This window comes from Theropithecus gelada, chromosome 3, assembly GCF_003255815.1.
Source record: "Theropithecus gelada isolate Dixy chromosome 3, Tgel_1.0, whole genome shotgun sequence".
Classification (NCBI taxonomy): Eukaryota; Metazoa; Chordata; class Mammalia; order Primates; family Cercopithecidae; genus Theropithecus; species Theropithecus gelada.
Genome location: NC_037670.1, coordinates 2,883,286 through 2,909,498, shown reverse-complemented (window position 1 = coordinate 2,909,498; position 26,213 = coordinate 2,883,286). Strand labels below are relative to the sequence as shown.

The 26,213-nt window shown below is 46.2% G+C and overlaps 1 protein-coding gene across 4 annotated transcripts in view; it reads right to left on the bottom strand.

The window, feature by feature from the left end:
• CALN1 (calneuron 1) overlaps positions 1-26,213 on the bottom strand; it is a 660,470-nt gene that overhangs the window by 537,815 nt on the left and 96,442 nt on the right. The window contains exon 1 of one of the 4 annotated variants that reach the window (XM_025379136.1): positions 13,939-14,456. The exons of 2 other annotated variants lie outside the window; for them this stretch is intronic. The gene's annotated coding sequence lies outside the window, so the exon portion shown is untranslated. Of the gene's footprint in view, positions 1-13,938; positions 14,457-26,213 lie in introns of those variants that run through there. One more of the 4 variants, XM_025379135.1, reaches the window with a different exon arrangement.

The following is a 26,213-nucleotide window of genomic DNA, read 5'->3' as shown; positions in this document are numbered from 1 at the left end:
GGAAGGGAGGGGGAGGGGAGGAGAGAGGAGAGGGGAGGGGAAGGGAGAGGAGGGGAGGGGATAAGGGAAGGGAGGGGGAGGGGAGGAGAGAGGAGAGGGGAGGGGAAGGGAGAGGAGGGGAGGGGATAAGGGAAGGGAGGGGGAGGGGAGGAGAGAGGAGAGGGGAGGGGAAGGGAGAGGAGGGGAGGGGATAAGGGAAGGGAGGGGGAGGGGAGGAGAGAGGAGAGGGGAGGGGAAGGGAGGGGAGGGGAAGGGAAGGGAGGGGGAGGGGAGGGGAGGGGAGAGGGGAGGGGAGGGAAGAGGGGGGAGGGGAGGGGAGAGGGGAAGGGAGGGAAGAGGGGAGAGGGGAGGGGAGAGGGGAAGGCAGAGGCAGAGGGGAGAAGGGAAGGCAGGCAAATAAACAAATTTGTAATTCAAACCACAAAAAAAAAAAAAAAAATCCTGACCAGGGACAGGAGAATGTGCTAAATCTTGAAGGATAAGTAAGTTTCATCCTGACAACTGGTTCTGAGAAGGACCCTGTAGAGAGGACTCGGAGGGTGCTGTGAGCCTTTGCAGTGAGTCTGTCTTGGTCTGAGGGGTGGGAAAGGCAGGGTCCTCAGTCCTTTGTTCTCTAACCCTGCCCTGGATGAACCCATGCTGCCAGGCATCTCATGAAAAGGCAGTGATTCCGGAAGCCCTTCATATGAAGCTAAGGACATCAGGAAAACGCTTCTCTGAACTAGCATCTTAGTATTCCCACTGGGGTCCACCCAATAGCAGTGGCGGCTGCAGCTTGTTAGAAATGCCTGCTCCATGGACAATTGCCTGAGGTCAGGAGTTTGAGACCAGCCTGGCCAACATGGTGAAATCCCGCCTCTACTAAAAATATTTTAAAAATCAGCTGAGCATGGTGGCGGGCACCTGTAATCCCAACTACTTGGGAGGCCAAGGCAGGGGAATAGCTTGAACCTGGGAGGTGGAGGTTGCAGTGAGGCGAGATCACGCCACTGCACTCCAGCCTGGGTGACAGAGCGAGACTCCATCTCAAAAAAATAATAATAATAAAGAAAGAAAGAAAAGAAAGAGAAAAAGAAAAAGAAAAAAAGAAAGAAAAGAGATATCTTCCCCGAACTCAACGATCATAATTTGCAGTTTAGGCTGAGCACAGTGGCTCGTGCCTGTAATCCCGGCACTTTGGGAGGCTGAGGTGAGCGGACTGCTTGAGCCCAAGACTTTGAGACCAGCCTGGGAAACATAGTGAAACCCCATCTCTACAAAAAACACAAAAATTATCCGGGTGCCGTGGCACACATCTATAGTCCCAGCTACTTGGGAGGCTGAGGCAGGAGAATCACTTAAGCCCAGGAAGTTGAGGCTGTGCCACTGCACTCCAGCCTGGGTGACAGAGCGAGACTCTGGGTTGTTTTGTTTTGTTTTGTTTTTAAATGCAGTTCAACAAGATCCCCTGGTTGGCACATCCCTTGGAGAAACGGTGTGCGAGAGCCCTGCTTCTCAAAGTTGGCTGTACAGTGGAATCACCACCGCCTCCCAGGCCCCAGGAGATTCCTGGGATGTGATTAGAGCACTGGAACTTTTTAAAGCCTCCCCAGAGAATTTTAACGTGCAGCAAAGTTTGAGAACCACTGAATTAAAATCTCTGCTTCAGATTCTAGCACTCAAATCCAAGGTCTGGAGGGATTTCACCTCCTCCAGAAAGGTCTGTTTCCTGAAAAAGCATCACTGATAACCATCCTTTTCCAAGACCACAGCAGGGTCATCCCATCTCTGGAGTTATCATTTACGATGGGGTCACTGTCCCAGCCATGCCTGCCTCTTGCATTTACCTTCCCTCCTAATATTATTCCGCAGTAACCTCCAAAAGCTTTCCCTAGGAGTGGAAAGCTCACTTTCAGCTCTGGCTCTCTCTTTTTCCCTCCTCTTTAATGATGTGAATTTTTTTTTTTTTTTTTTCCCCCTCGAGACAGTCTCACTCTGTTGCCTAGCCTGAAGTGCAATGGGGCAATCACAACTCACTGCAACCTCTGCCTCCCAGGTTCAAGTGATTCTCCTGCCTCAGCCTCCCGAGTAGCTGAAACTACAGATGCATACCATCACACCCGGCTAACTTTTGTATTTTTTTGGTAGAGACAGGATTTCACCATGTTGGCTAGGCTGGTCTTGAACTCTTGACCTCAAGTGATCCACCCGCTCCCAAAGAGCTGGGATTACAGGCATGAGCCACTGCTCCCAGTCTCAGTGTGATTTTTCCCCGTCGCCTACTGCCCTCTGAGGATTCCAAGGAGTTCTGGCTGGGTTTTTGGAAGCTCAACAGAAGCATTTATTTCTTTGGGTGTCGAGAATTAGAGAATTTCAGTGTTTATTTAAAGATTGCTGGGTGCAGTCGCTCCTACCGATAATCCCAGCACTTTGGGAGGCCAAGGCAGGAGGATTGCTTAAGGCCAGGAGTTCGAGACCAGCCTGAGCAACATGGTGAAACCCTGTCTCTACAAAAAAATTAAGAATTAGCTGGGCTTGTTGGCTAACTTTGGTCTCAGCTACTCAGGAAGCTGAGGTGGGAGGATCATTTGAGCCCAGGAAGCTGAGGCTGCAGCGAGCCATGATTGTGACTGTGCACTTCAGCCTGGGTGACAGAAACTCTGTCTCTGAATAAATAAATGAAAATAATGCTGTCCAGGTGCAGTGGCTCATGCCTGTAATCCCAGGACTTTGGGAGGCTGAGGTGGGTGGATCACCTGAGGTCAAGCGTTTGAGACCAGCCTGGCCAACATGGGGAAACCCTGTCTCCACTAAAAACACAAAACTGAGCCTGGTGTGGTGGTGAGCACCGGTAATCCCAGCTACTTGGGAGGCTGAGGCACAAGAATCGCTTGAACCCGGGAGGCAGAGGTTGCAGTGAGCCGAGATCACACCATTGCACGCTAGCCTGGGCAACGAGAGCGAAACTCCATCTCAAAAATAAATAAATAAAACAAGAGCGAAACTCTGTCTCAAAAATAAATAAAATAAAATAAAAACAATACAGGAACCAAGTCAGTTAGTTGCCTAGGTAACTAACTTGAGGCTTGCGTCTTGGCAGGAAAAGAAAACCACCCATCTGAGCTGAGGGCAGATGATCTATTGGTGACCTGCTACCACCAAGTGAGCCATGGAGGGAACGGATTGATGGCAACCCACAAAACAGGCTTAAAAATGCAATAACCTCGCAGAGATCTCTCTGCCGCTTGACATCTGGGCAAAAAATGTAATTGAACTGTTTTTTGGAGGGCTTTTGTGGGAGACAGGGTCTTGTTCTGTCACCCAGGCTAGAATGCAGTGGCGCAATCTTGGCTCACTGCAACCTCTACCACTGCAACCTCCACCTCCTGGGTTCAAGCGATTCTCCTGCTCAGCCTCCTGAGTGGCTGGAATTACTGGCGCCCACCACCACGCCTGGCTAAATTTTGTATTTTTTAGTAGAGACATGGTTTCGCCATGTTGGCCAGGCTGGTCTCAAACTCCTGGCCTCAAGTGGTCTGCCCGCCTGGGCCTCCCAAAGTGCTGGGATTACAGGCGTGAGCCATTGTGCCCGGCCTTGATTTAACTATTGAAAATGGTTTCACAGACTCAGATCCTGATCGTCCTTGCACAACAGTTGTTTGTCTTGGATAGGCACAGAGAGGATGGAGGCTTTAGCTAGTGGGTTACATACCTCTGGGTTTCCAAGTACTAAACCGTGACCCTGTGCAACATCTCTGTGGCCTGGCTACATCTCTGTTTCTTCATCTGTAGAATGGGAGAAATAAAATAGACGACACCTACTAAGCACTAAGCTAGTTTGCCTGCTGAGATGGAATATGTGTTTATGTGTATGCATATAAAATGAATCATCAACCACAGATCAGATTAAAAAGCAGAGCAACTGGTTTTCCGAAGCAGCAGTAGGAACGCTGGAGGCTGAGACGCCACATCAGTGTTCAGTACAGATGTTTGAGGTTTTCTTACCAGGCTATAAAAATGTTTACACAGTAATTAGGCCTGTTATCAGTACACAAACAGATTACACTTTACAGAATGAATGAACGGTTCAAAAACCCTCTCGGTTTTCATGAGGTTCGGAGCATTTTCCTAATTCTTGGGTTTACGAAAATAAATTCGGTTTCCAATAACACGCAGCCATGGCTGAGTGTAGGGGAAAGGGATCTGGGGTGTGAAATGAACTCTGACAGCGCACATGTCGCTCAATCTCTCTGACTGAGTCTCCCCATCTGTAAAAGCTAACCAAGATTCCTCTCCTCCTTTAAATTCCACGGTTCTATTACTTTGCAGTCAATGTCTTCTAAACACATATTCATTATCTTCACCACAAAAGGATATGTTTAATTAATGACTTTTTTTAAGGTAGTAATTCTGCTGAATCACATAATGAGACTCCAATCCAACACTATTCAGTCATATTGCGACTGAGTTTGTGGCAGCTAATTCCTGACACTGAAGCCCCCAAGCCCAGTCTATAGGATGAGACCACAAGGTCGACTTCGGCTTTATGTGGATGTCCAGCTCTTCCAGAACACATCAATAGTTCTCAGTAACACTTGATAGAGGCTGGGTGCAGTGGCTCACGCCTGTAATCCCAGCACTTTGGGAGGCTGAGGCGAGAGAATCACTTGAGGTAAGGAGTTCGAGACAAGCCTGGCCAGTATGGTGAAACCCCGTCTCTACTAAAAATACAAAAATTAGTCAGGTGTGGTGTCACACGCCTGTAGTCCCAGCTACTCAGGAGGCTGAGGCAGGAGAATCGCTTGAACCCAGCAGGCAGAGGTTGCAGTGAGCCAAGATCACGCCACTGCACTCCAGCCTGGGCAACAGAGCAAGACTCTGTCTCAAAAATAAATAAATAAATAAATAAACAAACAAACACTTCATTGAATGTTTTTCTTTTCCTGTTTTCAAGGAATAATACTTAGTTGTAACAAATATGACACCAAAATAATTAGCCAAGCTGTTGAATTTGCACTTCTAAATTTTCCTATTGCCTAACTTTTGATAACGAAAAAGTGCAAGCAATTTGTAATCGTGATACAAACTTTTGGGATCCAATACGAAAGCAGTAATGTTTAAATGTTCAGAAATGAGCTTTTAATGAATATTTAATTGCTCTATTCTTTATAAGTATAAATTATGCTTTCAGTAACACTCTGAATACTAAAAAGGCAAGGTTTGGTTCTTCCTAGCTATGTGTTCAAATTTCCCAGTAATTTGTTTCAAAAGGGGGAAAACAGGTCATCTTGGTTTCAATCTCTCTGAGAAGGAACTTGGAGAGTAATTTAGAAGTAAGGTAACTTCTTACAGCAATATCCCAAATTCAACAAAATGTAGATGTATGTATTTGAAAGGCATAGAAAAAAATCTAACAATATATGTACTTGAAATGTGAATGGTATTGAGAATGAGAGTGAAGAAAGATGCCTTCCATGTTCTCTGTAACATTTCTGTATAGCTTCTAATTTCTTTTTCAAAAAGGATGTTTAATTTCATCACTAAAAAATGTCTTAAGCACAAAACAGAGCCACTCATTGGGCACCTTTGTCAAAACAAGTGATATATGTTTGGCTGTGTCCCCACCCAAATCTCACCTCGAATTGCAATAATCCCCATGTGTCAAGGGTGGGGCCAGGTGGAGATAACTGAATCATGGGGGCGGTTTCCCCCACACTGTTCTTGTGGTAGTGAATAAGTCTCACGAGATTTCATGGTTTTATAAATGGGAGCTCCCCCACAAAAGCTCTTTCCTGCCGTCGTGGAAGACATCCTCTTGCTCTCCCTTCATCTTCCGCCATGATTGGGAGGCCTCCCAGCCATGTGGTACTGTGAGTGCGCTAAACCTCTTTCCTTTATAAATTACCCAGTCTCAGGTATGTCTTTATTAGCAGTGTAAGAACAGACTAATACAATGAGCATCCTATCTTCTGTCCCAACCAGGACCATGGGTTTTTGAGATTAAAATTCCCAAAATAAGATGGTAGGGGAAAGTGTTTAGTAGATTACAGTCTCCCAACACTCTATTCAAGGCACTGGTGATCATCGGTGTCTACATTTTATTTATTTACTTTTTTTGAGACAGAGTCTCACTCTGTCACCCAGGCTGGAGTACAGTGGCATAATGTTAGCTCACTGCAACCTCCGCCTCCTGGGTTCAAGCAATTCTCCTGCCTCAGCCTTCCAAGGAGCTGGGATTACAGGCACCCACCACCACGCCCGGCTAATTTTTTATATTTTTAGTAAAGACAGGGTTTCGCCAGGCTGGCCAGGCTAGTCTTGAACTCCTGACCTCAGCTGATCCAACCATCTCGGCCTCCCAAAGTGCTGGGATTACAGGCGTGAGCCACCGCGCCCGGCCCGGTGTCTACATTTTAAAACAAATATTTTTCCGATTATAAAAGAAATGTGTGCTCATTTGCAAAACCATAAAATCATTCATAATGCCAACAGCTTTGGACAAGCATTGTTAACATTTTTGGTCCATTTATTTCCATTGTTCTTCTGTACCACGTTTTTAAACAAAACTGAAATCATACTATGATTGCAGTTTTGTTTGTATCCACACTTAACTGGTACGTTAGAAATCACCAAATTAAGGTCACCAAAGCATTTTCTCTCCATCTGTTACTCCTAAACACTACATTTTATTTTACATTCTGATGGATAAAGACTCGCTTTATTGTACCACGGTAGTGCAGGCAGAATGGACAGCTGGAGACAGGATGATCTTTGGAAAATATAGACTAAGTCATATCACTCACCTGTTTAAAACCCCTCCGTGGCTTCTATTGAACTCAGTATCAAACCCAAACTCCACAGGATGACCCTATATGAGCTAGCCCCCATCTCTCTGAACTCATCTCCCACCACACCAGTCTCCTTCCTTCTCCTCTAAATGAGCCCAGTTCATTCCTGCTTTGAGACTTTTGCACTGGCTGTTCCCACACCCTGGAAGTTCTTCCACAGATATTTCCCCACCTTATCTCTTCATGTCATTCTGGTGTCAGTCTAAATAGAGCTCATCATTGAGATCTTTCGTGGTTGGGCTTGGTGGCTCATGCCCGTAATCCCAGCACTTTGGGAGGCCGATGTAGGTGGATCACTTGAGGTCAGGAGTTCAAGACCAGCCTGGCCAACATGATGAGACCCATCTCTACTAAAAATACAAAAATTAGCTGGGCATGGTGCCACACACCTGTAATTCCAGCTATTCAGGAGACTGAGGCAGGAGAATCGCTTGAACCCAGGAGGCAGAGCTCGCAGTGAGCCGAGATCACGCCACTACACTCCAGCCCGGGTGACAGAGCAAGACTCCATCTCAAAAAATAAATAAATAAAAATACAGAAATTAGTTCAGGCGCAGTGGCTTATGCCTGTAATCCCAGAACTTTGGGAGGCTGAGGCAGGCGGACCACCTGAGGTCAGGAGTTCAAGACCATACTGGCCAACATGGTGAAACCCCGTCTCTACTAAAAATACAAAAATTAGTTGGACGTGCGGGCGCCTGTAATCCCAGCTACTCGGGAGGCTGAGGCAGGAGAATCGCTTGAACCTGGGAGGCGGAGGTTGCAGTGAGTTGCGATCATGCCACTGCACTCCAGCCTGGATGACACAGTGAGACTCCGTCTCAAAAAATAATAATAATAATACAAAAATTAGCTGGGTGTGGTGGTACATGCCTGTAATCCTAGCTGCCCTGGAGACTGAGGCAGAAGGATCACTTGAATGCAGGAGGCAGAGGCTGCAGTGAGCCAAGATTGCACCACTGCACTCCAGCCTGGGCAACAAAGCAAGACTATCTCAAAAAATAAAAAAAAGAGAGAGAGACCTTTGTTGGCCATCCAATCTGAAGTAGCCCTTGCATCTGTCTCAATTATATCCTCCAATTTTATTTCTATATTTTTTATTGTGTCTTACACCACTAGACTATAAGGGTACCATCTCTGTCTGACGAATTCATCATTTTCCCCAGTACCTGAACCAGAGATGCTCAATACATACTGGTTGGATGAATGAAAGCATTTTCAAAGAATCCAGATTTGTGGTGCGTGAGATAAAGTAACCTACTTAAATAGGTCTTATTCACAGCAGCACAGTCCCTTAATGAGGCTTGTTAAAATAGATTGTCACCCTCTCCGATAACCTGGTCATGGAGAGCTGCCCACAGCCCTGCCAGTGGGAAAGCAAACCAGTTATTTAGTCTTGTTCAGACTTCAGTTCTGCTTCTCTACCCTGTTACCTAAACCAGAAACCCAATGGTGACACCTTCCCTTTCTCCCACTTCCCTAGCAATTAGTAAGTCCTGCCAATTTTCCCTCTTATGGAAGACAAGCTCAACATCACTGTCTTTTAGCAGAATCATTCCAGTTTCCTTTCAGAAAACACTCTCTCCCGGCCGGGCGCAGTGGCTCACGCCTTAATCCCAGCACTTTGGGAGGCCGAGGCAGGTAGATTACCTGAAATCAGGAGTTCGAGACCAGCCTGGCCAGATGGTGAAACCCCATCTCTACTAAAAATACAAAAATTAGCCGGGCGTGGTGGCAGGAGCCCATAATCCCAGCTACTCGGGAGGCAGAGGTTGCAGTGAGCCGAGATCGCACCACTGTACTGCAGCCTGGGCAACAGAGTGAGGCTCCATCAAAAAAAAAGAAAAAGAAAGAAAGAAAAGAAAACAATCTGTCCCAATCTCAGTGACTTCTCAGAAACCTACCCCTAGATATAGGAACCCAAAACTATGCCAATCGGATATGTCCTCTGAGCATCCTGAATGCAGCAGAATGATACAATAACAATAATGGAGGGCAGGTGAGCCCAAAATTGGGGCTTAGCCTGGGAGGGTTCTTGGCTTTGCCCAGGAAAGAATTCAAGGGCAAGCCAGGGGTGTGAGACAGCAACTTTTTTTCTAATAGTCACAGAATATCTATTTATTTATTTACTTATTCATTTTTTTTTCCAACTTTTACCTTTTTTTTCCAACTTTTATCTTAAGTTCAGGGGTACATGTGCAGGTTTGTTACATAGGTAAATGTGTATGTACCATGGTCATTTTCTGCACAGATCATCCCATCACCCAGGTATTAAGCCTAGAATCCATCAGCTATTCTTCCTGATGCTTTCTCTCCTCGCACCCTCCACCCTCTAACAGGCCCCAGTGTGTGTTTGTGTGTGTGCGTGTGTGTGTCCCCATGTGTCCATATGTTCTCATCACTTACCTTTCACTTATAAGTGAGAACATGTGGTATTTGATTTTCAGTTCCTGCGTTTGCTAAGGATAATGGCCTCCAGCTCCATCCATGTCCCTGAAAAGGCCATGATCTCATTCCTTTTTATGGCTGCACAGTATTCCATGGTGTATATGTATCACATTTTCTTTAGCCAATCTATCATTGATGGGCATGTAGGATGATTCCATGTCTTTGCTATTGTCAATGGGAGACAGCAACTTTTATTGAAGTAGCAGTGTACAGCAGCAGCAGAGATACTCCTTGTACAGCAGGGCTATTCCCTAGGCAGTATGTGCAGGGTAGCACCCCAGTGCTGCAGTCATATTTATACCCAGTTTTAGTCATATCCAAATTAAGGACAGTTTATGCAGAAATTTCTAGAAATAGGGTGGTAACTTCTGGGTGGTTGGGTCATTGCCATGGAAAGGGGTAATAACTTCCAGTTGCTGCCATGGCAATGGTAAACTGACATAGCGCATGTGTGGGTGTGTCTTATGGAGAGCTGCTTGCCCCCCAGCCTTGTTTTAGCTGGTCCTCAATTTGGTCCAGCTAATTGGACATTTACTTCCACAGCATCTGCTGGAAGAGACCATAAGTCAATTCCTGCCACTGAGATCCCCTGCACTGCCTAATTCCTGTCTATTCCGTGCCTGATTCTTTAGGGATGCTCTTAATCCTGTGAGTTTCCATCAATATTTCTGAGGCAATCTTTGTTGACGTTGTTAGCCAGACTTAGTTTCTGTTGCTTGCAACCCAAGGATCCTAGCTGACAATTCTCCTGTTTGCTGAATCCATCCCATCTTCTCCATCCTCCCCACCATGGCCTCATCAGCCTTGCCTGGCTTTCAGAGCCAGCTTCCTCCCTGGTATCCATGTTTCTGGTCTTCTCAGTGCCAAATTCATTCACCACGAAGTCTCCAGCCAAAAGTGACCATGCCACCCTAATGGAGAAATGCTGAGTCCCTGGTCCTGACCAAAGGCCCCCATCTATCATCTGGTCATTTCTTTTGTACCTCCCTGTCTCAATCTTTAAGCACCAAGAACTCCAAACTACCAGCTGCTTCCTCATATTCTCCACATGTGTTCTAATATCTCGTCCTTTCCCACACTTTCCTCTGCACCAGAATACCCATGAAAAGCTAATCATCCTGTAAACTCAGCTCAGACATCACCTCCACCCTTGCCTAGCTACCATCCACCTCTGCTCACAAATGTGCAACCCTAACACATGGTCTGCCCTCTCCACTAATCTGTGAATTTTTTGATGACAGGCACTGTGTCATCTTCGTCTATCTGTACCACATACTAGGCACTGAATAAATGCTTGTTGAATGTTAAATGATTAAAAACATAATTCACATTGAAAAACCCTAGGTTGGATGCAACAATGGTGTTTTCCTTTTTCTCCTTCCGAACTACATTTGGAATTATCCTCAAATTGAGCGTTCTGAGAAATCTGCCAATGCTCTGCTAATCTTGAAGGATGGTTTCATAGCTTAGGAGTCAGAACTCACACTGTTTTAACAAGCATCAGAGGCTGTTGCTGGTTGCACTGCCTAATGGTTCTCAATCGTGAAAGGACATTTCAGACACTCTGACTACACCAGCTGAAGCCCCAAGTGAAGGGCTAAGGTGCCACTCAGCCTATACCAACATGAGTACAGAAAGGGAATATGCAAAAAAAAAAAAAAAAAAAAAGCTTATCATCAATCATCAAACCAGTACAGGCACACGTGACAAGGGAAGGGCTTTGCTGTGGGATTCTCCTTCCTCCCCAAACCAACTGCACAAGACACAGCTCCTCCTGTGCCTTAGTTTCCTCACCAGGAATGAGGAATGAGATGCCAACCTAGATTCATTCAACGAACATAGACAGGGCACCCACTCTGTGTCTGACTCTAAACAAATTACTGCAGGTCAAAGATTCCCAAAATACTTTTCCTATCCTAAGGAAGCAGTGTGGAAAGTGCCACACACATAGGATCGAATCCCGGCCTGTTAGCCTCAAACCGTAACGCTGCTTCTGACCTGCAAGCTTCACAGCCCCAGGAAAAGTGACTTCAATTCCCTTCGCAGCAGTTTCCAAACAGGAAAAATGAGGATGACATGAGCTCAAAGGTGTGAAAGGGTCTGGCACACAAGTAGGGTCTCAGAAATCTGAATGAAGAGGGTCTCCGAAGGCTTTAAACGTCCAAAGTTCTGTCAATCGGAATTTCTCTCGTAATGAGAACTAGTGCCCCCTTCTGACAACCAGCGAGCACTGCATAGGCTGTCAGTATAAGAATGTGGTAAAAGACACCACTGCACACACCACAACAGGAGGAAGGGCCTGCCACAGATACCCCCACCTTGGCTGGTGACCCTCCCAAGGCCAGTTGCTATGAAAAAGAAATGTATAAATGAGATCCTTGCCCTGCCCAATATTTATGGAGGGATCTGAAGGTACCCACTGGGGAGATAAATGTAAAATTCAAAAGTGATCGGTTCTCATCCACCCCCCACCCCGTACCCCCCTCCCCTTACAGAGGAAAGGGCATCACATGTGTCGGTCAAGTCTTGCCCATCCCTTTCTCAACAGAACCAGCTGAATTAAATTATTTTCTTGCCAAAAAGCCCTTATCCTGCACCCTAGCCGAAGGCCTGATTACTGGCAATAGTTGCTTTCAGAGTTCAGGGAAAGGTGACATCTTGGTGAACAATTCTAAGAGGATTTAGCTCTCCTCCAATAAAATATCATGAGGATTGGATTTCCAAAGAGTTTTGTTTTCATTACTCCACTTGGATACACCCAGTAACCAACTTCACTGTCGTAGAACAGCTTCTCAGTAAACAGCTCCATGCAGCTATTGCCATGAAGAACCCACACGTCTGCAGTGAAGTCAAAAAACAGAGCCACTCCACTGGTCTTCCACCAGGGCAGGCTGCTCTGGAAACACAGCGCAGGGCATCCTTGGGGCTTTGGTAGAAGACCCCACTGATTGCCTGAGGAACTAGCAAAGTTATGCAGTTCCTGGAGCCCAGGAATGAATCCTAAACTGGGCGTGGTGACAGAACCACAAGGCTGAGAGGTCTGAGGTGACACCTGGACATCAGTACAGGTAGCAGATAAAAATCAAGACTCCACATTCTTCTTCTTCTAACACCTCCTCCCACCCCACAAAAAAGAAATAAAACCACGAACAAGCCAAGGAGGAGAGCTGGAATCAGGCTCCTAGGAAAAACACGTCCTGTTCTAGCCTCAAGACAATTTCACACCAAATGGCTTTAAATTCCTTTCCAAAGCTTTGATGCCCGAATTGAAAAATAATTTCCCTTTTTGAGCAAAAGTCAGCAGTTAAAGAAGCAGAACCTGAAAATCCTAGGAGCTCATGAGTTCTCCTATGTGCACAAATGTCGCGTGTGTCTGAACACGCAGCGCAGAAATCTACCCATTCTTTCTGGGAAGGTCATCCCAACTCTGTCGCAGAGGCTACTGTGGGTCACTCTAGAATGTAGTTATTATCACCACTAAACAGACTTCCCAGCCACACACAGCCGGCGCTAAGCTGCTATTCCCTGAGCCCAAGAAACTCTCCTTTTTTTGCAGAAAACCGGCTCAGGGCCTGGGGATGGCTGGCGCCCCAGTCTTGGCACTCAGGGAACTGCAGGCACCGCTTCACCCGGGAGCTAAGGGCTTCGACCCAAATGGAAGAAAGGCGCCTTCCTCACACAAGCCTTGTCCAAGAAAAAAGAGCAGTGGGAAACCATGGTGGGGTGGTGGCCCGGGCGCACGTGGCCCAAGGTTAGGACGCAAACTGATCCCCTCGGTGCACGTTCTGTATCCCCAGCCCGTCGGGATGGGGTGTCCCCCGCTCGCCCTCTCCCCGAGGGCGGCCCAGAACTACCTGCTGCTGCCTAGGAGCCCTCGGACCAAGTCTCGGGAAGTTCACTCCGCGCTGCGCTAGTCCGGAGAGACTGCGAACCCGGGTAAACCCAGACTGTCCGGGGAAGACGGAGCCCGCCCCTGCCTGGGCGCCAGACCCATCCAGCTGCTTGGAGCTCAGGGACTAGGTACCAGCCGGACTGCAGAGGCCTCTCTGGTTACCCCTTGCACCCCGGCGCCCCCAGACTCGGGGTAGGTGGCGGCGAGGAGCGTGCGTCCAGGAAGGCAAGCAGTCAGCGCTGGGGGCCGGACGTAGAGAGAACCCTGCCTCCCGTCTCCCCCGATCGCCATGACTCCGGCTTCCCGAAGAGACCTGGTTGCCGCCGGGCGTTCCCACCTGGGCTGTGGTGCGGCTCCGGGTCCCCTGCCCTCCCTCCCCACCGCCCGGGAGCCTTCGGCCGCGGGCGCGCTGCCTGGTGGCCACTGGCGCCTGGGGGCTACAGGAGCGGTTCCCAGCCTCCAGCCCGCACAGTACCGGGACAGCAGAGTGCGCCGCGGCCCTTCCCTAGCCCCACGCCCCCAGGCAGGCAGCCAGAGCCAGCTCCACGGAGGGCAAGGTGGCCGGGGCAGCCCCCAGCCCGCCGGGTGGGTGCCCCAGTGCCGGAGCCAACAGGTACGGGAGGCGTTGTCTGCCAATCGCCCGCCCACTCCGAACGCGGGGGGCTCGCGACAGCCCGGGGGTTTGGACATCCTGGAGAGGGGCGAGGACCGAGGGAAGAGGAGAAGAGAGGGAGCGCGCGGGTGAGCTGGGGAGCCGGCGGCTGCACTCACCTCTCGCTGGGCCGGGGCCCCGCAGCCCGGCAGCCGAGGCGCCTCCGCACCGCGCGGGGGGCTTCCTCCGAGGCCCGCAGGGAGGGGGCGGCGCGGAATGGAGGCGCCGAGCGGGCAGCGCTTAGCCTCTCGCTCACACCCCCAGCCCGCAGCCGCGTCCCCGCGCCGGCATCCTCGCTGCCGCCGGCTCCCTCGGCGCCCCCGGGCCGCTCCCCACGCGCGCGCCGAGACCGGCACGAGCCCCCTCGTCGACTCGGAGCGCGATCTGGGCGCGTGCCTCCCTGTCCTTGTCCTCTGCTCCCGTCTGGGGACGTGTGCCCCGCACCCCCTGCACCGCGCGCTCTTCTACCCCTCCCGCTCCCGCTGGCCGCGCGGGTTCAGCCCATGTGCGCGGCTGCCTCGCTGCGCCCCGGAGCCCAGTGGCCGAGGCCCCGCCGGAGTTGCGCGCCCTAGAAACTCCATGCAGCTCCGGCCTCCTCCCCAGCTCCTCCCCTGCGGGTCCCCCGGGGCCTTGCGGCGGCCAGCAGCACAGTCCACGCTCTGCCGGCGCCCGCGTTCAGGAGCCGGGCTTCTGGGCTCGCCTTGGCCGCCTGCGCCCCGGCTCCTCCGAGGGTCGGGGAGCCCCCACCCCCACCCTCCGCCTCTCCAATGGCTCCCTCGGTTTCTAGGCAGCGCAACCTGAGGAACGCCTCGGCGCGCGCGCACTCACACTCGCGCGCACACACACACACACGCACGCACATGCACGGCACACACAGGCAGACACGCGGGGGGCGAGCAGGCGCTTGGCAGACGGTGCTCCTTCCTTCCCTTCCCAAAGAGGCTGCCCACGTTAACTCTGGCAAACTGCTGCTCCTCGGAACAGGACAACTCACCCTAGCGCCCGCCGCCTTCACTACTTCATCCCAGGTGCACACACCCTAGGGCCACGATTACACCTGAGCCCAGGGAGAAGGCGGGGCGCCGAGGTGGAGGGGCCGATGGCTGAAACTGCGGGGGCCAGCATTCCGCGTGACCGCCCGTGGCGACATCCAGGGAGGCACGGCTGCCGCGGGGCATCGCCCACCCACCTGGGATCCCACTCCTCCAGGGCCTGAGAACATGTGGCGTGGCCCCCACTTCTTCCAAGGTCATAGGACGGATCCGATGGGAGGGAGAGGGCGCTTGGGCACAGGTGTGAGCTACAAATTCGCAGACTGCCTGCAACCTGCCCATGCGCTGACCTCTGCTGAGTCTCTGCCCAGAGAGACCCCTCTCTCCCCTGCCCCGGGTCTCAAGGGCAACGCATTTGCTTGGAGTCAGCAGTCACCTTTCCTAGTCCCCACCTGTCTGCCTCCCAGGAGCTGACAGAATACACAGTGCAACCAAGGTTTGTCTTGGCAAGAAAAAGAAGAATCAAAGCACCAAGGTGGGGCTCAGACTGTCCCGTAGACAGATTAGATGCTTCCCAGTTCCTTTTTGCTGTCCCCAAGGTTGTGCCAATAAAGAAGGAACAACAAACCTGGCTGAAGTAGGCTAGTCCTTCCTTACAGCACCCTCCTTTCTCGGGTCCCCAGTTTCTTGTCCCCTCTTGGTGGCAGAAAGACTGCTCACCAGCTCAGATGCCTCCAATTCCCAGAACCAGAGAAAAGATACATGTGCAAATCCTCACACCAATCAGGAACAAAAGCAGGCAATGCTGCTCCAAGCCTCTCATCCAAACAGCTCAGCAGTCACCTCTCCACTGTTTGGTTCAACTGTCAGGGAAGTTTGGGCATTTTTTTTTTTTTTTCTCTGCTAGCCAGCAGCACAATCAGAGTCGTGTGTGTGTATGTGTGTGTGTGTGTGTGTGTGTGTGTCGCCTGGGCATGGTTTCAGAGTCCCTGAAGCACTTGTGGGTGCCACGCCTTTGGCATTTAGCATTTGCTAACCTATATTATTACTGTCTTGTATGGACCCTACTTCCCTAGTAATCTTTTCAAAATATGTTTTTATTTGTTATTCTTATAGGTACATGGTAGGTGGACATATTTATGGGGTACATGAGAGGTTTTGATACAGGCATGCAATGTGAAATAAGCTCATCATGGGGACCAGGGTACTATTCCCTCATTTATCCTTTGAGTTACAAACAATCCAATTACACTCTTTAAGTTATCATAAAATATACAAGTTATTGACTATAGTCACCATGTTGTGCTACCGAATAACAGGTCTTATTCATTCTTTCTTTTTTTTAACCCATTAACCATCCCTATGTACCCAACCCTCTCAACCCCCACCCAGCCCCCCTACCCTTCCCAACCTCTGGTAATCATTCATAGATTCTCTGTCCATGAGCTCAATTGTTTTGATTTTTAGATCCCATAAATAAGTGAAAACATGTGATGTCTGTCTTTCTGTGCCTGGCTTATTTTACTTAACATAATGATCTCCACTTCCATCCATGTAGTTACAAATGACTGGATCTCATTCTTTTGTATGGCTGAATAGTGCTCCATTGTGTACATGTCCCACATTTTCTTTATCCATCTGTTGATGGACACCTGGGTTGCTTCCAAATCTTAACTATTGTAAACAGTGCTGCAACAAACATCAGAATGCAGATACCTCTTCGATACACTAATTTCTTCTTTTGGGGGTATATACTCAGCAGTGGGATTGCTGTATCATATGCTCCCTAGCAATCTTAGAACTGAGATGTAACAGGCACCATTCTCAGGGACTTGCTGGGTACCCCTCCCCTACCCCAGCATGAAAACACAGAAAAATCTTGAGTTCCTTCAAAGAAACTCCAGGCACCTAGAGTACTTCTCAGGTTTACACCCTGAGAAGTAAACCAGCAACTTGATAAGCAAGAAGGTAATTTTAGCTTAAAACAATAGCCAAGGAAGTTAGAGTCAGGAAATGTTTTTGTTCCCTGTATCAGTCTGTTCTCGTGCTGCTAATAAAGACATACCTAAGACTGGTTAATTTACAAAGGAAAAAGGTTTAATGGACTCACAGTTCCACATGGCTGGGGAGACCTCACAATCATGGCAGAAGGTAAAGGATGAAGCAAAGGCACATCTTACATGGCAGCAAGCAAGAGAGCTTGTGCAGGGGAACTCCCATTGATAAAACCATCAGATCTCATGAGACTTATTCACTATCACGAGAACAGTATGGGGGACACTTGCACCCATGATTCAATTACCTCCCACCGGATCCCTCCCATGACACATGGGAGTTATGGGAGCTACAAAATGAGATTTTTTACAAGTCAAGGAGAAGTGACTGCTAAGCTGTTTGGATGAGAGGCTTAGAGAATCACTGCCTGCTTTTGTTGCTGACTGGTATGAGAATTTTCACATGTATCTTTTCTCTGGTTCTGGGAATTGGAGGCATCTGAGCTGGTAAGCAGTCTTTCTGCCACCAAGAGGGGACAAGAAACTGGGGACCCAGGAAAGGAGAGTGCTATAAGGAAGGACTAGCCTGCTTCAGCCAGGTTTGTTGTTCCTTCTTTGTTGGCACAACCTTGGGGGCGGCAAAAAGGAACAGTCAAACCATGTCATTCCCTATAGAATCTAAACATAACATCTTAGTGTATGTCCTTGAGTTGTTTTTCAGAAACCTGGAGCCCCATTAAACTGATCAACTAGCACATAGACCTCGAATAAGAGGGAACTGAGGACTAAACTCTAACTGTGGTTCTTGTTCTAAATTTCTTCCTGAAGGGTCTGGAGGAAGCCACACCTACGGGCCAGAATGAACATTCTTTTCTGCACACCCCATATTTTTAGATAAAGTTTTACCTCCTTAACTAATCACAAATCAGAAAACCTTTGAACTCACCTATGACATCTGTAGAGATAGGATCTCCCTATGTTGCCCAGGCTGGTCTCAAACTCCTGGCCTCAAGTAATCCTTCCACCCCCACCTTCCAAAGTATTGGGATTACTAGTCCCAGTGTGAGCCCATGTGGGCCTCTGCTCCCAGACGTCTGCTTTTTTAAGTCAAACCAAATGTCGAGCTTTCATGGATTGATTTATGGCTTTGCCTGTAGCCTCTGCCTCCCACCTTTAAAAATCCTTCCCTGTAAGCCAACTGGGTGGTTGGGACTTAAGCATAAGTTGCCTGATTCCTCTTGGTTGGTGCCCTACAAGTAAATGCCTCTCTTTCTACTGCTGCAAAACCTTGATGTGGACAGCTGATCTCACTGTGCCGGGTGAGCAGCCCCTGTTATGACATGCTTGAGCCACTGGCTGAGTTTCATATACCTAGTTCAGAGATGTGCATAGAAGGTGATATGGTTTGGCTCTGTGTCCCCTCCCAAATCACATCTTCAATTTTATTCCCGTAATTCCCACGTGTCGTGGGAGGGACCTAGTGGGAGATAATTGAATCATGGAGGCGGTTTCTCCCATACTGTTTTGGTGGTAGTGAATAAGTCTCGCGAGATCTGATGGTTTTATAAGGGGAAACCCCTTTCACTTGGCTCTCTCACTCTGTCTCTTGTCTCCGCCATGTGAGATGTGCCTGTGCCTTTGGCTTTCCACCATGATTATGAGGCCTCCCCAGCCATGTGGAAATGTAAGTCCATTAAATTTCTTTCTTTTGTAAATTGCCCAGTCTCAAGTATGTCTTTATCAGCAATGTGAAAATGAATTAATACAGAAGGTATTATACTACAAGAGTTTCCACAATGGGTCACAGGCAGATGAATAGAGTTGACAGGGTCTCCATAAGATCTTTCCATTTGATCCCTTAGTTTGGATGAATGCTGCATCATCTAACAATCTGTTGCCTCTGTAAGCAATTATTTTGTCACTTTCTAGATGGCAACCAGGTCACCAAAATGCCTTGGTAGGGCAAAGCACGGTGGCTGAAGCCTGTAATCCCAGCACTTTGGGAGGCCGAGGCGGGTGGATCACTTGAGGTCAGGAGTTCGAGACCAGCCTGGCCAACACGGTGAAACCCCATCTCTACTAAAAATACAAAAATTAGCCAGGCATGGTGATGGGTGCCTGGAGGCTGAGGCATGAGAATCGCTTGAACCTGGGAGGCAGAGGTTGCAGAGAGCCGAGATCGCACCATTGCACTCCAGTCTGGGCAACAGAGCAAGACTCAGTCTCAAAAAGCGAAAAAAAGAAAAAAAAAAAAAAACAGACAAACAAATGCCTTGGTAAGTGTAGATACACACATGAAGTTCCTGGTAAAATGTGGGGGCCTCCCACATAACCAGAGTCGGAAACGTCTGGCCAAAGCTCTCATTCTGCCCTCCCTTGCTGCCTGTGTAAATTTGGGCAAGTTGTTTATTCTCTCTAAATCTCATCGCCCTCATCTATAAAATGGGGATAATTAGAGTATCTATTCCACAAGGTTGTTGAGAAAATTAAATGTGATTATGTGAATAGCAGTTCGCTCAGTTTACCTGGCTCCAGGCATAGAGTAAGCTTTCAATAAATGTTGGCAGTTGTTACAAGTGAATAGTCAACACAAACACATAACAAAGACCTTACTTTGGGAGGAAAAAAAATCAAGGATCTCTTGCCTTAGGACACTAAGTTCAGCAAGCCTCAGAACTAGAGAAGGCTAGGCAGTAGCTCACACTCGTAATACAGATACTTTGGAAGGTCCAGGTGGGAGGATTACTTGAGGTTGGGAGTTTGAGACCAGCCTGGGCAACACAGGGAGACGCCATCTCTACAAAAAATGATTTGCAAAAGTAGCCAGGTGTGATGGCATATGCCTGTAGTCCTAGCTACTCAGGAGGCTAAGGCAGAAGATCCCTTGAGCCCAGGAGTTCAAGATTACAGTGAACTGTGGTCACACCACTGCACTCCAGCTTGGTGAAAGAGCAAGACTTTGTCTCAAAAAAAAAAAAAAAAATCAGAAACACAAAGAACTAGAGAAGCTGGATGGCAGACTTCTGCAGTTTCTTGGTCCTCCCCAGCTATGACCATTTTGAGACTTCCATGTTAAGGTGGTTGCAGGTTTACAGGCCCTGGCACTTTTGCTCCAACTTTTATTCAATATATGTGGTCAAAATGTGTCAGCTCCTTCCTATGAAAATACCAAAGAAAATCTTTTACCAATCACCGGGATGGAGGCTAAACTCAACATGAAACAAAATGAACAGGAAGGACTTCTCCTTATCGTGCATTTGTAGCTGGATTTAGCATAAGTTCTCTCTCTAACCTAGAATAGTACAGCCCTCCAGGAAACAGCGAGGAGTCAATTTCAACTTCCTTCTACCACCTGCCTCTAGCTTTGGGATTCAGAGTTACACAAATCAGACACTGAGACAAGTGCTACCTTACCAGTGATAATCCTCTCGTAAATATCCCCTTCCCTTATCTTCTTTCATTTTACCATCGATAAATACATCTACTTCAAGTGCCCAAGACACCCAAGGGTAGAGGGTGATGAAAAGATTCATTGCACTCTGAATAGAAATAGGTAGAAGTAGAAAAAAAAAAATCATTCGAGAAATATATGTTGGAGGGTAAAATTGTTCAGGTCTTCCATCAAAGTACGGAATCCAGGACTCACTAAATTCTTTACAACACGCATTCTCTCCTGTGTGGCTAGGGGTTTGCCACAAACCTTGCAGTGGTTTGCTTTGCAGTAATCGGTAACCAGGACAACATTTGGTGTCTGGAAGGAGTGTGCTGCTGTAACAAAAACTTAAAATACTGGCTTTGGGATTGAGCAACGGGAAAAAGCTATAATTTCCTCCGAAGAGTATTAATGAGAGTTGCAAGGACCTTTGGAAAACTCTTGGAGGAAACTTGAAGGGCACAGAAAGTGCTTATTGGAAGCTGGAGAAAAGAACCCCTGAGTCACGTACCAGGAGAACAGTTAGCAAAACTGCTACCTGTCAATGGTTGGCTGGGTGTGGTGGTTCACACCTGTAATCCCAGCACTTTGGGAGGCCGACACGAGTGAATCACTTGAGGTCAGGAGTTTCAGACTAGCCTGGCCAACATGGTGAAACTCCATTTCTACTATAAATACAAAAAATTAGCCAAGCGTGGTGGTGCATGCCTGTAATCCCAGCTACTCGGAAGGCTGAGTCAGGAGAATTGCCTGAACCCGGGAGGCAGAGGTTGCAGTGAGCTGCGATCAGCCACTGCACTCCAGCATGGGTGACAGAGCAAGATTCTGTCTNTGTGCCTCTGTGTGTGTGTGTGTGTGTGTGTGTGTGTTAGGAAGGTTAAACAGAAAAAAGGATTTGAATAAATAGTGGCTAATATTGCGCAATTTGATAAAAGCCTAAAATACAGCTCCACATGACACAATTTACTGCAAGAAAGATAAATACAAAAAGTACACACCAAAGTATCTTATAATCAAATTGCTGTAAACCATGATAAAGAGAAAAATTTTAAAGTATCCAGAAGAAAAAAACATTATATCAGGAGAACAAAGAGAAGACGTAATACTAACTTCTTTTAAGAAACAATACAAGCCAAAAGACAATGGAATAACATTTTTAATGTGCTGAAATTGAAAGCAAAAACAAAAATACCGAGAATTGTCACTGTGGTTTTGATTTGCATGTCTCTAACAATTAGTGATGCTGAGCATATTTTCAAATGCTTATTGGCCATGTATATGTCTTCTTTTGAAAACTGCCTGTTCGTGTCCTTTGCACACTTTGTTATGGGGTTGTTTGCTTTTGGCTTGTTAATTTAAGCACCTTATAGATTCCGAATATTAGCCCTTTGATAGGTGCATATTTTACAAATGTTTTCTCCCATCTGTCAGTCATCTGTTTACTTTGTTAGTTTCTTTTCCTTTGCAGATGCTCTTTAGTTGAATTAGGTCCCATGTGTCAATATTTGTTTTGGTTATCATTGCTTTTGGCATCTTTGTCATGAAATCTTTGTCAAGACCTATGTCCAGAATGGTATCTTCTTGGTTTCCTTCAAGAGTTTTTATACACCTATAAACCCTTTAGGTTTTATGTTTAAGCCTTCAATCCATCTAGAATTGATTTTTGCCTACGTTAAAAGGAAGGGGTCCAGTTTCAATCTTCCGTGTTGGCTAGCCAGTTATGCCAGTAACATTTACTGAAAAGGGAATCCTTCCACTGTGGAAAGCAGTGTGGAGATTACTCAAAGAACTTAGAACAGAACAAGCACTTTACCCAGCAATCCACTGGGTATATACCCAAAGGAGTATGAATTGGTCTACCATAAAGTCCTGTGCATACATATGTTCATCACAGCATTATTCACAATAGTAAAGGCATGGGATGAACCTAAGTACTCAGCAATGGTAGACTGGAGAAAGAAAACGTGGCACATACACACCATAGAATACTACACACTCATAAAAAAGAATGTGATCATGTCTTTTGCAGCAACAGGGATAGAGCTGGAGGCCATTATCCTAAGCAATTTAATGCAGAACAGAAAACCAAATACTGCATGTTTTCACTTATAACATTGAGTACACATGGACACAAGGAAGAGAACAACAGACACCAGGGCCTATTTGAGAGTGGAGCAGGAGGACGGTGAGGATCAGAAAACTACCTATCAGATATTATGCTTATTACCTGAGTAATGAAATAATCTGTACACTAAATCCCTGCAAGACTCAATTTACCTATATAACAAACTGGCACATGTACCCCAAAACGAAAGTAAAAGTTTAAAGAAAAAGAAAATACCGAGAATTTCCTAATCAGCAAAAATAGTCTCTAAATTTAAAGGTGATGGCTGGACGAGGTGGCTCATACCTGTAATCCCAGTACGTTGGGAGGCCAAGGTGGGTGGATCATCTGAGGTCAGAAGTTCAAGACTAGCCTGACCAGCATGGTGAAACCCTGTCTCTACTAAAAATACAAAAATTAGCTGGGCGTGGTGGTGGACACCTGTAATCCCAGCTACTTGGGAGGCTGAAGCAGGAGAATCACTTGAACCCGGGAGGTGGAGGTTGCAGTGAGCCGAATCATGCCATTGCACCACTGCACTGGGTGACAAAGTGAGACTCTGTCTCAAAATAAATAAATAAATACAAATTAATTTTTTAATTTTAAAAAATAAAGGTGAAATAAAGAGTTTTTCAGATAAACAAACAATAAAATAATTTATAGGCCAGGCACAGGGGTTCTTGCCTGTAATCCTAGCCCTTTGGGAGGCCAAGGCAGGAGGATCACTTGAGCCCGGGAGTTCAAGACCAGCCTTGGCAACCTAGCAAGACTCTGTCTCTATTCAAGAATTTATAGCCATAAGACTGAAGTAAATGACAGCAGAAATTTAGGAATGATAAGTCCTGGGAAAATATGTGAATAAAAATAAAAAGTTTGTCATTATTTTTAACTTTCTTTAAAAGGTAGTTTACTGATTAAGACAAAAATATTACCCAATGCATTTATGGGATTTATAAGACATGTATAAGTAAAACATGTATGACAGCTATAGCACAAAGGGAGTAAGGAAATGGAAATATACTATTAAAAGGTAGTCAATTTATCCACGACGTGGTATAATGCCATTTGATATCAGACTGTTACATTTGAAGGTGCACACTGTAAATCCCAGAACACAAAGAGATATTGCAAATAAGCCAATAGAGGAGAGTAAATACAGTATTTGAAAAATAATCAATACCAAAAGAAGTCATGAAAAAGGAAAAAGCAACAAAGAACACATGAAACAAAAAGAAATCGCAAGATGGTACATTTAAACCTAAATGTATTGTGAACTGCATTTAATTTAAAGAGTGTGGAACCATTACCAAATTTTGAATTTATAGAGCACTGTATTAACATAATCTTTTCAAGTGCACGTGGAATGTTCATAAAAGATAGGCGTATCTTGTGCCACAGAATAATTCTCAGTACTTTAGTATTTTAGGCCAGGTGTGGTGGCTCATGCCTGCAATCCCAGCACTCTGGGAAGCCAAGGTGGGCAAATCGCTTGAGGTCAGGCAGGAGAATCGCTGGAACCCAGGAGGCGGAGCTTGCAGTGAGCCGCGATTGCACCAGGGCACTCCAGCCTGGGTGACAGAGCAAGATTCCATCTCAAAAAAAAAAAAAAAAAAAACACTTTGAGATTTTAAAGTTATCCCATCTCTACTAAAAATACAAAAATTAGCTGGGTGTGGTGGCACATGCCTGTAGTCCCAGCTACTTGGGAGGCTGAGGCAGGAGAACGGTTTGAACCTGTGAGGCAAAGCTGGCAGTGAGCCGCGATCATGCCATTGCATTCCAGCCTGGGCGACAGAGTGAGACTCCATCTCAAAAAAAAAAACAAACAAAAACAACACCCACTTTGAGATTTTAAAGTTATCCAAATCATACCGGAAACATTCTATGACCACAATGGAATTAAAAATTAAATTAGAAATCAATAATAAGAAGATACCTTAAATTTCCCCAAGATTTTACAAGTAAAAAACAGTTTTGCATAATGTGTATGTCAAAGAATAATCACAAATGAAGTTTAAAAATATTTTGAACTAAATGAAATGAAAGCACAATGTATTCAAATTTGTGAGATCAGCTAAAACAGTGCTTACAAGGAAAATTACAGCTTAAAATGTTTACTTTACAAAAAGATGAAAGGTTTAAAGCCAATGTTTTAAGATTCTAACTTAAAAAGCTAAAAAGAGAAGAGCAAATTAAATTGAAAAAAAAAACAGAAGAAAGGAAAAAGGATAGGAAATATCAAATTTAAAAATGGACAGAAAAATGAATTAAAATGTCATAAAATTAATAAATCTGGAGCTAACTTGATCTGAAAAGATGGCAAAAACACAAAGTACCAAGATCAGGAATCACTATAGATACTAACCATATAAAAAAGAATAACAAGCGAATATTATAAAACAATGTTATGACAAAAAATGGACAATTTAAACAAAAGATAATTTTTTTTTTTTTTTTTGAGATGGAGTCTCGCTCTGTCGCCCAGGCTGGAGTGCAGTGGCCGGATCTCAGCTCACTGCAAGCTCCGCCTCCTGGGTTCACACCATTCTCCTGCCTCAGCCTCCCGAGTAGCTGGGACTACAGGCGCCCGCCACCACGCCCGGCTAATTTTTTGTATTTTTACTAGAGACGGGGTTTCACCGTGTTAGCCACGATGGTCTCGATCTCCTGACCTTGTGATCCGCCCGCCTCGGCCTCCCAAAGTGCTGGGATTACAGGCGTGAGCCACTGCGCCCGGCTGAAAAATTTTTTTAAAAAACACAAATTACCAAAATAGACCCAAGGAGATATAAAAATCTGAATATTCCTGTATCTTTTAAATAAATTGAATTCATAATTAACCTCCTATGCCCTCAAAACATAAACAAATTCCTCTGTGCCCAGATGGTTTCTCTGGTGATTTCTAACATTTAATGAAGAGCTAATACCAATCTCATAAAACGTTTTCATAAAACAGAGAATGGGCACACAGCTCAACTCATTTTATGAGGCTACTGTCTCTCTTATCAAAATTAAATACAGGCAATACCAAAGCAGAAAATGAAAATAAACGCGAAAAAGCCTTAACATACATTAGCAAACTAAATCCAGCAATATATAAAAAGGATAAGACGGCCGGGCTCAGTGGCTCACGCCTGTAATCCCAGCACTTTGGGAGGCCGAGGTGGGTGCATCACGAGGTCAGGAGATCAAGACCATCCTGGCTAACACGGTGAAACCCCGTCTCTACTAAAAATACAAAAAAATTAGCTGTGCGTGGCGGCAAGTGCCTGTAGTCCCAGCTACTCGGGAGGATGAGGCAGGAGAATGGCGTGAACCTGGGAGGTGGAGCTTGCAGTGAGCCCAGTTGGCGCCACTGCACTCCAGCCTGGGCAAAAGAGTGAGATTCCGTCTCAAAAAAAAAACAAAAAAGGATAAGACATCTTGACAAGGTGGAGTGTTTTTAAGTCACACAAAGTTAGTCTAAATCTTAAATTCTAAAAGATGAATCAGTATAATTTATCCTATTTATAGAAGAAAAAAATTACAATCATCCTAATGCATTCATGAAGAGTATTTGACAAAATGCAACTCCTATTCTCCATGAAAACTTGGAAAACTAGGAACAAAAGGGAACTTTTTCATCCTGCTAAGGGGTACTAAAAAACCTACAGCTAACGTCACACAAAATGGTTAAAAACTGAATGCTTTCCCTGTAAAATCAGGAAAAGAGCTTCTATTGAACATTTGTTGGAGGACTCGGCCATGAAATAAGTCAATAAAAAGACAGAAAATGCATACAGATTGGTAAGTAAGAAGTAAAATTGTTTCCACTGAAAAGCAACATGATTGTGTACATTTTTTTTTTTTTTTTTTTTTTTTTTTTTTTTGG